Source organism: Myotis lucifugus, unplaced genomic scaffold (genome assembly GCF_000147115.1).
Source record: "Myotis lucifugus unplaced genomic scaffold, Myoluc2.0 scaffold_105, whole genome shotgun sequence".
In the NCBI taxonomy this organism is placed as follows: domain Eukaryota; kingdom Metazoa; phylum Chordata; class Mammalia; order Chiroptera; family Vespertilionidae; genus Myotis; species Myotis lucifugus.
The window spans coordinates 4,112,040-4,129,616 of record NW_005871153.1 but is presented as its reverse complement, the minus strand read 5'-3'; the positions used below and the strand labels follow the sequence as shown (position 1 = coordinate 4,129,616).

At 42.4% G+C, this 17,577-nt stretch overlaps 1 pseudogene; it reads left to right on the top strand.

The window, feature by feature from the left end:
* Nucleotides 1–11,294, top strand: part of LOC111826835 — a 66,785-nt pseudogene extending 55,491 nt beyond the window's left edge.
* The last annotated feature ends 6,283 nt before the right edge of the window (nucleotides 11,295–17,577 follow it).

Genomic DNA, 17,577 nt, shown 5'->3' with positions numbered 1-17,577 from the left:
TTTGTCCATTTCCTCCAGGTTGTCTAGTTTGTTAGAGTAGAGTTGTCCATAGTATTTTTTAACAATCATTTGTATTTTTGTGGGGTCTGTGTTATTTCGCCTCAATCTTTTCTGATTTTGTTCATTTGGGTCCTCTCTCTTTGCTTCTTGGTGAGCCTGGCTAGAGGTTTGTCAATCTTGTTTATCCTTTCAAAGAACCAGCTCTTGGTTTCATTGATTTTCTGTATTGTTTTTTTAGTCTCTATTTCATTTATTTCTGCTCTAATCTTTATTATCTCCTTCCTTCTGCTCACTCTGGGGTTTTCTTGTTGCTCTCTTTCTAATTCTTTGAGATGTAGAGTTAGATGATTTACTACCATTTTTTCTTGTTTTTTGAGATAGGCCTGTAGAGCTATAAACTTCCCTCTCAGGACTGCTTTTATTGCGTCTCATAGGTTTTGGATTGTTGTGTTTTCATTGTCATTAGTGTCCAGGATGTTTTTAATTTCTTCTTTGATCTCATTGGTAACCCAATCAATATTTAATAACATGCTATTCAGCTTCCAAGTGTTTGAGTATTTTGGGTTGTTTTTATTGTAGTTTATTTCTAACATTATGCCTTCGTGGTCTGAGAAGATGCTTGGTATGATTTCAATCTTCTTGAATTTGGGGAGACTTTGTGACCCATTATGTGGTCTATTTTTGAAGATGTCCCATGAGCACTTGAGAAGAATGTATATTCCACGGCTTTGGGGTAAAGTGTTCTGAAGATGTCAATTAAGTCCATCTGATCTAGTGAGTCATTTAGGATTGCTTTTTCTTTGTTGATTTTTTGTCTAAAGGATTTATCCAGTGATGTCAGTGGTGTATTAAAGTCCCCTACTATGACTGTATTGTTGTCGATCTCTCCTTTGATATCTTCTAGGAGTTTTTTTATGTATTTGGGTGCTCCTGCATTGGGTGCATATATGTTTACCAGGGTTATATCTTCTTGTTGTATTGATCCCTTTAGTATTATGAAGTGGCCTTCCTTATCTCTTGTTATGGCCTTCACTTTGAGGTCTATTTTGTCCGATATAAGTATTGCTACCCCAGGTTTCTTTTCCTTTCCATTTGCCTGAAAGATATTTTTCCATCCCTTCACTTTCAGTCTGTGTGAGTCCCTTCTAATTAGGTGGGTCTCTTGTAGACAGCAAATGTATGGGTCATGTTTTTTTTATCCATTCAGCCACTCGATGTCTTTTGGTTGGAGCATTTAGTCCGTTTACGTTTAAAGTTATTATTGAAAGCTACTTGTTTGTAGCCATTTCTTTTTTTGTGTGGCTGTTTTCTTTCTGAGCTTTTTAATTCTTCTTTTTACACCAGTTCTTTTAGCATTTCTTGCATTGCTGGCTTGGTGGTGATAAACTCTCTTAGCCTTTATTTGTCTGTGAAGCTTCTTATTTCCCCTTTAATTTTGAATGATAGCCTTGCTGGATAGAGTATTCTTGGATTCAGTCGTTTGCTTTGCATCACTTTGTAAATTTCCGCCCATTCTTTTCTGGCCTAATATGTTTCTGTTGAGAAATCATTTGATAATCTAATGGGAGATCCCTTGTATGTAACTTTCTGTCTCTCTCTTGCAGCCTGTAAGATTCTCTCTTTGTCCTGAACATTTGCCATGGTAATTATGATGTGTCTTGTTGTGGGTCTTTTCGGGTTCACCTTGTTTGGGACTCTCTGTGCTTGTCTGACTTTTTTCTTCCCCACCTCAGGGAAGTTTTCTGATATTATTTCTTTGAAAAGGTTTTCTAATCCTTGTTCCTCTTTCTGTTGTTCTGGCACCCCTATTATTCGTATGTTGTTTTGTTTCATGTTGTCCCAATGCTCCCTTAGACTCTCCTCCTATCTTTTAATTTTTTTCTCCAATTGCAGTACAGTTTGGTTGTGTTTTGCTTCCTTGTCTTCTAATTCACTAATTCGGTCCTCCGCTTCTCCTAGTCTACTGCTGATACTTTCAATGGTGTTTTTTATTGCAGCTATATTGCTCTTCATTTCTTCTTGAGTCATACATAAGTTACTGATTTTTCATCTGTTTCTTCTTGCTTCTTGCATAAGTTGTTGATTTTTTCCCTCCATCTGGTTTATGCACTCTAAGACCCTTATTCTGAATTCTTTTTCTGTCATGTTGAATGCCTCTGTATCACTTAGCTGCTTTTCCGGCGAGTCCTCCTTTTCTTTCCTTAGGGGGTTTCTTTGTCTACCCATGTTTGATCTCACTGACATATCTAGATGTTGAGTCGTTCCGTGGCTGCTCCCAGGGTAGCAGTGGCTCCGTGGCCTGTGGTTGCTCCTCGGGCGGTTGCCTTAGCAGCTGCTCCTCAGTTGGCAGCAGCTCCTCTGGTGGGTGCTGTTCACAGCTGTGGTCTGGATTCTTTTTTCTTTTTGCTTTTCCAGTTGGGTGCTTTTTGCTTCTTCATATTTCAAATCTTTGACTTGATTCTTGTGATCCTCTAGTCTGCTGTTGGATCTCTGTATATTATTATTTCAGTCAGTGTATGCTTAATTTCTAGTTGGTCCTTTTTCATATCCTCAAGGGTCTCACTAAATTTACCAGTGGTTACTAGAAAATTCTTTAAAAACCTTATAACCGTGGTTTTGAGCTCTATACCCAGTAGTTTTCTTTCCTCTATTTCTGTCATTTGTGACCTGTTTCTTTGTCTCTGCATTTTGGCTATTTCCCTGTGTTGATAGAGTGGCTTTTTGTGCTAGTTGTCCTATAAGGCTCAGCCTTCCCAATTACCTGAGGTGGACACTCTTGGTGCACCACTTTGTGGGCTGTGTGCACAGTCTTGTTGTAGTAAAGTCTTGGTTGTTGTTGGTATCATTGGGAGGAATTGACCTCCAGGCCAATTGGCTGTGAGAATCAGCTGTGTCTATGGTGGGAGAACTTCTGTGCTGGAGACACCCTTCTGGGGCAATACTTGCTTCAGTGGGGCTTTGGTGCTCACTGAGTCTGCCCCCTGATTGTGTCCCTTATGGATCTGAGGAGTTGTAATCTGGATGGTCCACTCTGACCACTGGGTACACTGGCTCTTGGGTCTAAGGAGGTGCTAATTTAGCCTCTGCCTGAGGACACCTAGCGGGAGCTACGGAGAGATATGCAGATTCCTCTTCTTTTTTTGGGGTTTGGAGGTCCCCAGATGAGGCCCAGCTGTGAAGCAATGCAAGCTGCTGTGGGGTATGGGCCTTCTTTTGGATATTCTGGTTCTCTGACCTAGGTGCAATTTGTTAGGTAATTTTAGATTGCAAAGGGCCAGGGCATTCATATGCAAGAGCCTCTGCACACAGCTTGGGTGATATGGGGTCTCAGGGAATCAATAGATTGGAGTAAACAGCTAGGGCTGATTCTCAGCAGTGCCCTAAGAGGTCCCGGGTCTCAGTGTCCTGGTAATCACTGCAAGCACCTCTGAGAGAAAGCCTCCCTCAAATTACAACTGATGCCAGACAGTCCAGTTTCTCCCCGTATGAGTCTGGGTCCCCAGAGTCTCGCCCGGAACTGGAGTTCAGAGCAGTCGGGAACTTGAGACTCCCTCCCGATTAAAAAAGACAACCGCGTCCTCAGTTGCCAGCCCTTTCTGAGCACATGCATCCGTACCTCTGCACTTTACTTCCGCACTGCCTCTGAGTCTCAGTGTGCTTTTCTCTTTCCTTCTAGTTGTAGAATTTCCACTCAGCCAGCCTTCCTGTGGTTCTGGATGATGTCCGTTTTGTCTTTTAGTTGTAGTTTTGAAGTGGTTGTGCGAGGCAGCAATTTCCGGTGTTTACCTATGCCGCCATCTTGGTTTCTCCTTGGTTAGGGAAGTTTTGAAGCTGATCTGCAATCCAGGACCCAAGGAGTTTTCACCACAGCCCTGGAACCACTGTCCAAAGAGGATGGTCAGAGCATGGCCACTGTGAAATGCAGATTGGTGTAGCCATTATGAAGATTAATGTGGAGGTTCCTCAAAAAATTAAAAATGAATTGCCTTATGACCTAGTGATTCCACTTCTGGGACTATCTCTAAAGAAAGTAGAAACACTAGTTTGAAAGAATATATATGCACCCCTATATTCATTGCAGCAGTATTTATATATTTTATTGATTTTTTACAGAGAGGGAGGGAGAGAGATAGAGAGTTAGAAACATCGATCATTTACACATTGGAATACTACTTTGGGCTGTAAAAAAGAAGAAAATCCTACCTTTTATGCCAGCATGAATGGGACCTTTCAGTCCGCAGGCCGACGCTCTATCCACTGAGCCAAACCGGTTTTGGCCATTGCAGCAGTATTTACAATAGCCAAAATTTTGAAGCAGCCCAAGTGCTCATCAGTAGACTAGTGGATAAGAAAGTGGCAGTGCATTTACACATTGGAATACTACTTTGGGCTGTAAAAAAGAAGAAAATCCTACCTTTTATGCCAGCATGAATGGAAATAGAGAGGATTATGCTAAGTGAAATAAGTCAGAGAAAGACAATTGCCATATAATTTCACTTACATGTAGGATCTAATGAATAAAATAAATAAACAAAATAGAAATAGACTCATAGATAAAGAGGACAGACTGATAGCTGTTAGAAGGGAGGGTATTGGGGGACATGGTGACAAAGATGAAGGGATTAAGAAGTAAAAACTGCTAGTTGCAGAATGGCCATAGAAGTGTAGATTACAGTGTAGGGAATATAGTCCATAATATTGAGATAAATGGGTATAGGACTAGGTGGGTACTTGACGCAGCAGGGGGACCACTCTGTAAAGTACATAATTTTTTAACTACTTTGTTGTACACAGTAAACTAATAGAGAATGGTATTGAATGTAAAATGTAATTGAAAAATAAATTAGAAAAGAAAAAGCATGGCCACTTTGGTCTACAGCCAGATTCCCTGCCTCCAGGATTCATCATTCACTCTTTCAATTGGATGAGTTTCATTAACTAATTTCCTTCTTGCCTAGACGCTCTAGTGCTTCTCCCGTGGTTAGAATTTGGCTAGGTAAACCAATATCTTAAAAGGACTGAAGAGGCCGAAACCGGTTTGGCTCAGTGGATAGAGCGTCGGCCTGTGGACTGAAGGGTCCGGGTTCTATTCGGGTCAAGGGCATGTACCTGGGTTGTGGGCACATCCCCAGTGGGAGATGTGCAGGAGGCAGCTGATCAATGTTTCTCTCTCATCGATGTTTCTAACTCTCTATTCCTCTCCCTTCCTCTCTGTAAAAAATCAATAAAATATATTTTTTAAAAAAAGGACTGAAGAGGATAGAGGCAAAGGGACAAAGAGGGATAGACTGCAACAGGAGCAGTAATTACAGTGAAAGTAAGAAGCAGGAGTTGAGCTGCCTTGGTTGTCCACGATCCTAAATATTGCTTGCTGCATGTGGTGCATAAAAGATGTTAAAAATTAAAGTAACTTTTCCCCCAAGGCCCGATTTGTGAAGCACTGGATGTAAAAATGTTTCTGAATGCAGTTAGCTGGCACCTGGCATTGGATTTGCTGTTTATAGTAATTTTTACTTATAAATAGTAGTGATCATGCCCTGGACAGTGGTGGCTCAGTTGGTTGGAGTGCCATCTGGAACACCAAAAGTTTTTGGGTTTGATTCCTGGCCAGGGCATATACCTAAGTTGTGGTTTTGAGTCTTGTTTGGCCACATATGGGAGGCAATAGATCGATGTTTCTCACATCATTGCCTCTCTCTATCTCTGTCTCTATCTCCATCTCTATCTCTTTCCCCTTCATCTCTCTAAATATATCCTTGGGTGAGGATTAATAGTAAAAGAAAAAATAGTGCCCTGGCTGGTTTGGTTAAGTGAATGGAGTGTGAGCCTGCCCAGGTTATATTCTGGTAAGGGCACATGCCTGGGTTGCAGGCTCAGTCCCCAGTAGGGTCATGCAGGAGGCAAGCTGATCAATGATTCCCTCTCATCATTGATGTTTCTCTCTCACTCTTCCTATCCCTTTCTCTCTGAAATCAATAAAAATATTTTTTAAATAATAATAGTGATCATGTTTCATTTGATGTATCTTGCCACGGGCTATTGGCACTGACAGAATATTTTTCCTTATTGATTTGCAGATTGAGAGAATCCAGAATCGAAGTCTCTGGCAGCACTACCAGACAAAGAAAAAAACCATGGATGACAAGAATGGCCATACACAAAATGAGAAGCTGCTCTTCCACGGGACAGATGCTGACTCCTTGCCACATGTCAATCAACATGGCTTTAACCGCAGTTATGCAGGAAAAAATGGTAAGGAAGTAAGTCACATGGCTGCTCCAAAGGAGGTGTCAGCCATGAGAAGCCAAGCTTGCTCAGGGGTCCTGCAGATTGCATTGTGTTCCCTCATGGCTCATGGTCAGGGTGCAGCCAAAGTTTCAGGTCAGACTCTATATTTCCTCCCAAAGGGACTGACTGGCCCTTTGAGGTGGAGGAATGATATTTTGAAATTACACACACACACACACACACACACACACACACACATTATTTTTAAGGAGGCTTTAGAAATAATTGAACATTATATTAAAATTATTTGACATATTGAGTCAATACATCAAATTATAGACAAATTGAAATTCTTTTTTTTTAAATCTTTATTGTTCAGATTATTACATTTGTTCCTCTTTTTTCCCCCCATAACTCCCCTCCTTCCAGCTCCCACCCCACCCTCCACCCTCACTCCCCACCCACTGTGTTCATCCATAGGTGCATGATTTTTGTCCAGTCACTTCCCGCATCTCCCACACCCCTTTTCCCCCCAAGAATAGTCAGTCTATTCCCTTTCTATGTCCCTGATTCTATTATAATCACCAGTTCATTCTGTACATCAGGTTATTTATTCACTTGATTCTTAGATTCATTTGTTGATAGATGCATATTTGTTGTTCATAATTTGTATCTTTATCTTTTTCTTCTTCCTCCTCTTCTTAAAGGATACCTTTCAGCATTTCATATAATACTGGTTTGTCGGTGATGAACTCCTTTAGCTTTTCCTTATCTGTGAATCTCTTTATCTGACCTTCAATTCTGAATGATAGCTTTGCTGGATAAAGTAATCTTGGTTGTAGGTTCTTGGTATTCAGCACTTTGAATATTTCTTGCCATTCCCTTCTGGCCTGCAAAGTTTCTGTTGAGAAATCAGCTGACAGTCGTATGGGTATTCCCTTGTAGGTAATTGAGCCTCTTTCTCTTGCTGCTTTTAAGATTTTCTCTTTGTCTTTTGCTCTTGGCATTTTAATGATGATGTGTCTTGGTGTGGTCCTCTTTGGATTCCTTTTGTTTGGGGTTCTCTGCGCTTCTTGGACCTGTAAGTTCATTTCTTTCTCCAGATGGGGGAAGTTTTCTGCCATTATTTCTTGAAATAGGTTTTCAATATCTTGCTGTCTCTCATCTTCTGGCACTCCAATAATTCTGATATTAGACCGCTTAAAGCTGTCCCAGAGGCTCCTTACACTATCTTCACACTTTCGGATTCTTTTTTCATTTTGCTTTTCCAATTGGGTGTTTCTTGTCGAATCTTTGGTTTGATTCTTGTGCTCATCTGGTCTGCTATTGGGTATAATATTCTTTATTTCAGTCCGTGTATGCTTACTTTCTAATTTCTTTATCGTAGCATCGAGGGTCTCATTAGTTTTCGTGAGGCTCTGCACAAATTTATGGCAAGCCCTCAAAATTGCGATTCTTAGCTCCATATCCTCCATTTCTGTCATGTTTTTTTGTCTCCGCATCTTTTATGCTTTCTTGGTGCACCCCCTTGTGGTCTCTGTGCGCAGTCTTGTTCTAGCCAAGCCTTAATTGTTGTAGTTAACACTAGAGGGATTTGACCAGCAGACCGACTGGCTGTAGGATTCTGGGGAGGCGCTAGTCCTGCCCTTGCTTGAGGCGGTCGGCAAATGTCTGTGTGCAGGGCTTGGGCGGGGCGGGCTCAACAGGGCGGGGGGAGGGAGCAGCTATGGCCGATCTCAGTCCTTCCCCAAGGGCTCTGCCTCTCTGTCCCAGCAATCGCTGCAAACCTCGGAGGGGCCGTAGCCAGACAGTCCCGCTTCTCCCGTTTGAGTCTGGGTCCCTAGAGACTCGCCCGGATCTGTAGCCCAGAGTCTGAGACTCACTCCTGAGTGAAAACGACAACCGCGCCCTCAGCCACCAGCCCGCTTTGCGCGCGCACCACCTCACCACCGCACCACCGTACCTTAAATTTTCCACACTGCGCCTCCTCTGTGCGTCGGACTGCTGTTGTTTTTGCTTCTAGTTGAAGAGTCTCTCCCCAGCCAGCCTTCCTGTGGTTCTGGTTGATGTCCGTTCCGACTTTTAGTTGTATTTTTGAAGTGGTTGTTTACGGTGGCGGTCTCCTGTGTTTACCTACGCCGCCATCTTCGATTCTCCCGACAAATTGAAATTCTTAAAAATGTTGTTTTTCTTTTCACAGCTGTGGCATATGGAAAGGGAACCTACTTTGCTGTCAATGCCAATTATTCTGCCAATGATACTTACTCCAGACCAGATGCAAATGGGAAAAAGCATATGTATTATGTCCGTGTGCTTACTGGACTGTACGAACGTGGAAATCATTCATTACTTGTGCCTCCTCCAAAGAATCCTCAAAATCCTCTTGACCTGTATGATACTGTCACAGATAATGTGAGCACTCCAAGTTTATTTGTGGTATTTTATGACTACCAGGCTTACCCAGAATACCTCATTACTTTTAAAAAATAACATTTTGGTATCCTTCACAGAAGACATTATTTATCTACACAAGTAATTTTCAACATTTTTCAACTCATGGCACACATAAACTAATTACTAAAATTCTGTGACACACACAAAAATATATTTTTTGCCGATCTGACAGAAAAAACCCAACGGTATGGGTTTGATTCATTCACAGCTATTGTGCTGGCTCTTGTCATTAAAAATATATATTTTTATTGATTTCAGAGAGGAAGGCAGAGGGAGAGAGAGAAACATCAATGATGAGAGAGAATCATTGATCAGCTGCCTCCTGCACGCCACACACTAGGGATTGAACCTGCAACCTGGGCATGTGTCCTGACCAGGAATTGAACCGTGACCTCCTGGTTCATAGGTTGATGCTCAACCATTGAGCCACGCTGGCCGGGTGACTGTTGTCATTGTTTTACTTGACAATCTAAAGGAAACGAGGTCAGTGTCCCTGACTAGTCAGGTATTGCATGTTCTAAAAACTTTTGCGGCACACCAGTTCAAAATTGCTAATCTATACTATGTACAACAAGTTTTAGATTTTTTTCTCTTAACCGCTTATTCTAAGATCAAAGGATCCTTGTCACTGAAATCAGACTTTCTTCAGCTTCTCTTTCATAACTGCAGCGACCTTTTCTTAAAATCAATAAATTTGAGAATTTAAATTAGATTAATTTAGTTACAACTGTGTGTCCACAACCAGGGACATCAAATGTGTAGAAGAAAAGAACAGGTTTATATTTCTAGGGAAAAAAAGGAAAGCCTTAATCTTAAAAGCTGAGGGCACAGCTATGCAATTTTAGCTTCCACTGAAGGGGACAGCTGTTACCATGTCAGGATGCTATATTACTGTGGGGAGCACAACTTCCTGAGTGGACTGCTGTCTTTCCTGGTGGCAGAGATGGTGTCTTATTAATTTTATTTTATTCCTGGACTGAGGCCTGCATCTGAAGTCCAATGGATTTTCCAGAAATGTTTCATAAACCAATTAAGAATGAAAAAGTCCCTCCAGCCGGTTTGACTAATGGATAGAGTGTCAGCCTGCGGACCAAAGGGACAAAATGTGCACCAATGAAAAGTTGCACATTTAAGTCAAGGTTTGATTCAGTCAAGGCCATGTAGCTTGGTTGCGGGCTCCTCCCCGGCCCAGGCCCTGTTTGGGTGAGGATTAACAAAAAAACAAACAAACAAACAAAAAGACTGAAAAGGTCTAGTCAGACTCTTATCCAAGTAGGAACCATTTCTTCTACATCCTTGACTTATTGTCATGTTGCCTTAAATCAAACAGATTCTGTCATAGGGAACTTCGTTTTCCATGAGCCAGCCCAAGACATAGGGACTCCAGCTGGGGCTCTGGGACTGCAATGCAGCTGGGCCCTGCACAGCCCAGAGCTGTGGTCTGCCTTGTCGTGTAGATGAATTGTGTCCCTTGGAGTTGTGCAGCACAGCAGCCCAGGCCCCAGTTGGTCCTTTTAATGTTGAATCCGAATCTGCCTTCTTATAACTTTTCATTGGTGCACATTTGGTCCCAGTGGAAACAGTAGGATAATGCCTGCTACATTTTTAGTATGAAACCTTCTGTTATGTTAAGATGAAATGAACTCTAAGATGATTAAATGGCATATTTTCTTTGGCAGCCTAGCTTTTGATGATTTAAATCAAATATACACACCAAAGGAATGAAATATAATGCTAATTTGCTAGCTCAGTATCTGTTGGACGGTAAAGGAAAGTTTCTTTTTTAACGTTTCCCTAGGTAAATTTCAGGCTCAAACACTGCTTATTGAGCACTTAGCTTGTACTAGACAGTATAATAGATGCTTTCATATACAGTGCTAATTGTATTCCCCAAACAATCCTGTGAGGTAAGAATTATATCCCCATTTTAAAGCTGAGGAAACTGATGCTCAGAGTGCAAGCAGCTTCCTTGCCTGAGGTCGGTCACCTAGGTAACGGCCCTCACAGCCAGCAGAATCAGGTCCTGTGTCATCAAGCCTCTGTTCTTCTCATGACAGAACATGGCCTCTAGATGAATGTTATGAATCCAGGAACATCTCAGCTAATCTGCGAACCGCTTTTATATTTCCTCCACTTTTTCTTCTGGCTCTGGTTTCTATCCTAGTTTTCATTTGAAGCTCTGTAGGCTGAGGTCAGAGCTGATGCCCAAGCAAAGCCTGTGCAGATGGTGCACTCCGACACCAGGGGTCGCTCTTCCCTGGCCATGGGGAACAGCACCTGCCCTTCAAGTAGAGGTAGGTGGCTGAGAGGGCCACAGTGGCTGCTTCATTAACATAGACATCTTGACATTTCTCTTGCTGTTGTTTGTTTTGTAAGGGGTTTGGGCACTGGCATCTCAGCTAGGGCTTGACGATGAATGTAAGAAATAAAAAAGGAGAGGCCCGCTCTCTATTGTTGTTCCTCCAGTGGTTTGGTTAACTTAGGACAAGACTGAATATCAGGGTGCATTGAATCAAGGTACAATGATCCAGACAGTAAATGTTAAGTTATCCCCAATCAAGAGAAATGTGTCACTTTATCTGCTTTTTGAACAAAAGACTTGGAAAATGTCATGTGGTGGTGAACATTTTTATCCTCAAGGGCAAATACAGGACAGCTTGATGATGAACACAGGCCACTGCTGAGAAAGACCACAATTACATATGACAGCATCAGAGGATCCTCAGAGTAGTAATACTATTCGGCTGAGCCCTGGCAGGGTGGCTCAGTCGGTTGGAGTGTCGTCCCAAGTCCCAAATGTTTCTGGTTTGATTCCCAGTCAGGGCACATATTGAGATTGTGGGTTCGATCCCTGGTCTGGGTGCATACAGGAGGAAACCGATCGATGTTTTACTTTCTCATTGATGTTTCTCTCTCTCTCTTCTCTCCTCTCTCTCTACAATAAATAAATAAATAAAATTTTAAAAATCAAAAAGCATATCCTCAGGTGAGGATTAAAACAAAAATAATCTCTCTTTAAAAAAAAAAAAATGAGCTAAAATTTACAAGAAGGGCACAGCCCAGATTTAGTTCAGGAAATTTGAAGGGCAAACTGACCCCAGCAAGTAGCCCCTGCTGAAAGAAGCCCACCTTGAGCCTGTGATAGGTGATGGTGGTCAACTCTAGGGCAGAGGTTCTTCAACTGGTTTTGGTATTTAAATCACCTGAGATGTCTGCTGAGACTGTAAATCCTGGCCCATCCCAAGGGAGCCAGATTCTGTGGCTCTAGAGCAGCCGTGGGTAAACTACGGCCCGCGGGCCGGATCCGGCCCGTTTGAAATGAATAAAACTAAAAAAAAAAAAGACCGTACCCTTTTATGTAATGATGTTTACTTTGAATTTATATTAGTTCACACAAACACTCCATCCATGCTTTTGTTCCGGCCCTCCGGTCCAGTTTAAGAACCCATTGTGGCCCTCGAGTCAAAAAGTTTGCCCACCCCTGCTCTAGAGGGTGCCCAGAAATCTGCATTTTCAGCAAGCACCTCAGATGCTTCTGAAACCCCTGGTTCCCACAGCCACTTAGGACTCTCATGGGCCCCAGGCACTTCGGCCTTTGTGGGCCTCTTACTCTATTCAGTATTAAACTTGTACTTTGCAACTTCATTGATACAAACATGAATGTAATTGAGGATGGATTAAACTTATTTTTTTAAAGAAACTAAACCACTTTTGTGGACCCCTAAAAGCTCAGGGGCCCTAAACACGGTGCCTACTGTATAGGTCAGCCCTACTGTGAATTTAGGCACAGGATGAGCTTGTATTCCTTAATCCCTCTAGCCCAGTGGTCGGCAAACTTCGGCTCACGAGTCACGTGAGGCTCTTTGGCCCCTTGAGTGTGGCTGTTCCACAAAATACTGACTTCTGCGCACAGGCCAGGAAGTTTCAATCACACTGTACGTGCGCGCCCACACGTGGTATTTTGTGGAACAGCCACACTCAAGGGGCCAAGAGCCGCATGTGGCTCGCAAGCCGCAGTTTGCCGACCACTGCTCTAGCCTCTAGGGCGGTGGTTCCCAATGGGGGTACACACCCCACAGGGAGGCAATTTCATTTTTAGGGTGGGCAATTTTAGAATGAGTTATTAACAGTGAATTTTTTGCATATCTTATGGTTCTAGGGGCCTTATACAAAGTATATAAATATATATTGTGACATATTTATGCATTTCAGTTCTCTATGTTTTGAAACTTTATTTGCTATTTTTTCAAATCACTTCATATTATTATTATTTTTTAACAATTTCTTAGTGATTTCTTCCTCAGTACTTCAATTGTCCTTTCATTCTTTTGTTTTTCTCTTTCATTGATGCCATATTCTTTGGAAGCTTGTTTAGAGCAAGTTAATGGCCTTTTAGCCTTCCTCCACATGAATATGAGTTTACTTTTTGAATAATAAGAATTATATGTCACAGGGAGTGTGGGGACATCAGGTTTTAGAGATACTGAGGTGGGGCATGGCCAAAAAAAGGTTAGGAACCACTGCTCTAGGGTCAGTGCTTTAATAATTGATCTGCCCTAGCTGGTTTGGCTCAGTGGGTAGAGTGTCGGCCTGCAGACTGAAGGGTCCCAGGTTCGATTCTGGTCAAGGGCACATGCCTGACTTGCAGGCTTGATCCCCAGAAGGGGGCGTGCAGGAGGCAGGCAATCAATGATTCTTTCTCATCATTGATGTTTCTATCTCTCCCTCCCTCTCCCTTCCTCTGAGATCAATAAAAATATATTTAAAAAAAATAATTGATCTCACTCACTCAGGCAGCTTATCTGAGAAACAGGGGATGGAATAGGACCGAGGTACCCAGGTGGGTGATAGCCTGCCCTTTCACTCTCTTCTCTCTCAGGCTCCCCACTCGCAGAGAGCCAGGATCTCTTGCTGCATCATAACTTCTTTATTAGAAGTTATATCCTATTACCTATTTACATTTTGAGTCCATTCATACCAATGTATTTTTTAAAAACTGTATTTTTAATTGACTTCAGAGAGGAAGCGAGAGGGAGAGAGACAGAAACATCAATTGATCTGCTGCCTCCTGCATGCTCCACACTGGGGATCGAGCCTGAAACTCGGACCGGGAATCAAATCGTGACCTCCTGGTTCATATGTCGACACTCAGCCACTGAGCCACAACAGTTGGACCCAATGTCTTAACTGTTTCCAGCTCTGCATGTCAAAGACTATTACCTCTGAGTCAAATGCTTTGTCCCAGAACAACTTTCAAATGTTTCTGACCTACACTAAGAAATACATTTTATATTAGGCTCAGTACATGCACAGATATACCTGAAAAGTTTTATGAAATATATTTACCCTGAAAAAAAATACTTTTTCTGTGAAGTTTCACACAATACTTACATTTACTATTGAATTCATTGAAATTACCTATTATGTCCAATTAAAAAAATGTTGATCTCACTCGCTAGGTTGATTTTATGACTCATTAATGCAGCGGTTCTCAACCTATGGGTCGCGACCCCTTTGGGGGTTGAACGACCCTTTCACAGGGGTCGCCTAAGACCATCCTTCATATCAGATATTTACATTACGATTCATAACAGTAGCAACATTACAGTTATAAAGTATCAAGGAAAATAATTTTATGGTTCGGTCACAACATGAGGAACTGTATTTAAAGGGTCACAGCCTGCAACTTGAAAAACAATGGGCAACGGAGTAACAAACATAAAAAATAAAATTTTTGAAGACAAACAATGTGTATTTCTGCAATAGGGATATACCTATTAAGGTTAATGGACATCATACCCTTGACTACAACATCCTCTGCCCCAATGTATTTGATGGAGTATTGCCAACAAGGCATTCTTTTAACAATAACCCGCTCAGATATTTAACGAACACCTGCCATATTCTGGTCACTGATCTGGCTCTGCGAATACAGCAATAATCAAAATCCAAACCCTCATGCTGTGAGATTCTGGTTGGGGAAGATAAACAACAATCAAATAAATAGGTAAATATATAGTGATCAGATGGTGGTAAGTGCTACAGAAGGGTCTTTTCCAGATCCTCCTTTCCTGGTCATGTTCACCCAACACCTCCCTCCCCTGCTCTCACCTGGAAGGCAGTTTTTTTATTTATTTACTGATACCTTCAGTCTGAAGACTGAGAAGGATGGGGCCAGTAGTGAGCTAATCAAAAAGGTGACTTAGTCTATCTTTTGTTATGTATTTGTTTCATAAGTGGTTATGCAGAAATCAATATGCTTTTCTAATTTCTAAATTTTTACAGAGTAATGGTAATAATTATCCCCAGATCTTGCAAATGTAATGAGTGGGATCAATTTCACCAAACTAAGCCAGTGGAGAGTAGTACACAGAAGGGTGGTATAAGTGGTGAATTAGAAGAGTGGACACTGGTGCAAGGGAACTTCAAAGGTGGGAGAAGAAGGCACGAACCAAGGTCAGGGGCATCCTGGATGGAGGAAGTGTGATTTGAACCAGGGCTGGTAGAGAGTTTAGACAGAGAAAAGGATGAGGACCTATCAGGAGGGAGAAGTGGCACAGACAAGGGAGGTGGGACTGTTGAGGCACAGCAAGTAGGCCAGTCTTACCACTGCAGACGAGAGATGAGGTGGGAGAGTTAGTTGGGTGAGGGTCTGTGGAGGGCTCTGAAATCAGAACACAGAGTCTGGATTTCATCCTATTGGCACTGGGAGTGGCTGAGAAACTTTGAGTAGGGGGATGGTTAAAATAGCGACATTATGGCAGGGTGTGGGAAGGACGAGAGATTCTTGCAATAGTCCACTTATTAAATGTTAAGATCTAAATGGGAAAGTATAGTAGACAAAAGCAATGGGCAGAGTCAAGGAGGACTGCTCTTGTCCTGCCCCAACCTCCCCATCGGCCCTGCCCTGAGTATGGCAGGGGGGAGTACCCAAACCCCCTGATCGGCCCTGCTCTGTGGGTGACGGGGCGGCGCCCCAACCTCTTCATCATCAAGCTCTCCTGTATTTGCCCTCAAAACCATTTGCGCTTGTCAGACTCAGTATGAGATTTCCTCGGAAGGCTGAATAGAACACATGGAGATGCCTCAAGCTTTTGGGCTTCAAATTTAGGAAACTTGTGGCACTGGATATGGACAAGCAGAGCTGGGATGTGGGAAGAGAGCATTTTTCTGTGAGACAGGACTAAACAGAACCACTGGATTCCATCATTAGGAGGTCATGAATGTCCCATCACAGAGTATACTTTCAATACAGTAGGAAGAGAGAGAGCCAGTTTGTAGTGGATTAAGTAATGAGCAGGATGTAAGCAAAACTGATATGATAGACAAAAACATTCATTGAAATTTGGCTAATAAAATGAAAGAAAAAATGAATTACAACCACTTCACACCCACTAGAATTTTTATAACCATAATAAAAACAGTAAAGAGAAATAGCAAGTGTTGGTGAGGTTGTAGAGATATTGGAACTGTCAGACGTTGCTGGTAGGAAGATAAAAGGAAGCAGATGGTATGGAAAAAAGTTTGGCGGTTCCCCCAAAGTTAAACATAGAGTTACTAATATGACCCAGCAATTCCACTCCCATATATGTACCCAAGAGAACTGAAAACATATGTATGTACTGTAGAGAGTGCCTGGGAAGGCACATGAGCTGATTGTCGGCTGAATCCAGTGTCAGTGGCGTTGGCAGAGCAACATCCTGAAAACATACCATGCCAGAGGCAAGTGTGTTGTCAGCCTGATCATTAGCTCAGGTGCCAGGGGGTGGGTTTCATTATCTAAGGTCAGCCAGGCACAAGGAACAGATGCAATTATCCAGGCTCAGCCAGGAGTGACAATTACAAAGAAGCCACAAGAATGAAGAATTGCAGCTTGATCTGTAACCATGATTTCCCATAATTTCCTTTGTCTTAAACTCTAGTAAAATTCCTTGAATCATGCTGTATATAATAAACGCACTGAAGCAGCTCTGGGTCGCTGTCCCTCTATCAGAGGGCAGTGTCCCACTGGTTCCAGCTTTCCCTACTGTCTCTGTGTCTGTCTCTTTCTTTTCTCAATCCCCCAACGCCCCTACTCAGGACTCGTCGTCCTCTCTCTGGCCATCTGGTTGCAGTCCAGAGGGAGAAAAGTTATATCTGGTGCCCAGAACTGGGAACTGAATAATGGGGAACTCTTAGCCAGGTGAGGGGAATGCTCCAGGATTGTGCACACAAAGAACTCAAGAAGTAAGGTAAGGAGCTTAAGGTAAGAATTGGGTGTAAAACATGGGAAATTCAGGTGTGAATGACGTGACAGCTGCAACCTGCGTGGCTAGGGTTCAGGACCTGAAGAAGGGCTACACAGAAATGACAAGACTAGGCAAGAAATATGAATTTGGAAATTATAAGGGGCCAGGTGGAGAGCCCAACTCTAGTGGAGAGCTTCACTGGTGCCCAGGCTCTGGTAGCTTTTTATTCAATTTTAGATACACATCTTGCCCTTAGGCAGGCGATTCCAGTAGCAGACAGACTATCTTAAAGGTCAGTAAATATTAGTATAGATTCACTTGAGACTATTAGGTCAGAAAATTGCTTGAACCACCATTGTCTTGACTAAACAATCATTGCATAGCTTTGGCCCTTGCCAAAGCTCAAGGTTCATCAGCCTTCTGGGTTCCTTGTTTATACTTTCCTGATAGTGTAGACAATGGATAGCTTCCAGAATCTCCCCCTTTTCTTACCTTAATAAATCTTGACAAGTGAATGCCGCCTAAAGGGTTCGAGTCCTTTCAAGACTCTTCATTCCGCATCTGCAGACTAGAAATAAACATATAAGAATAATGAGACAAGCAATAGTGATTATGCTGTGAGGGAAATGTAAGGAGATCCAGTGGAAGGGATTAAATTCTTTCATGT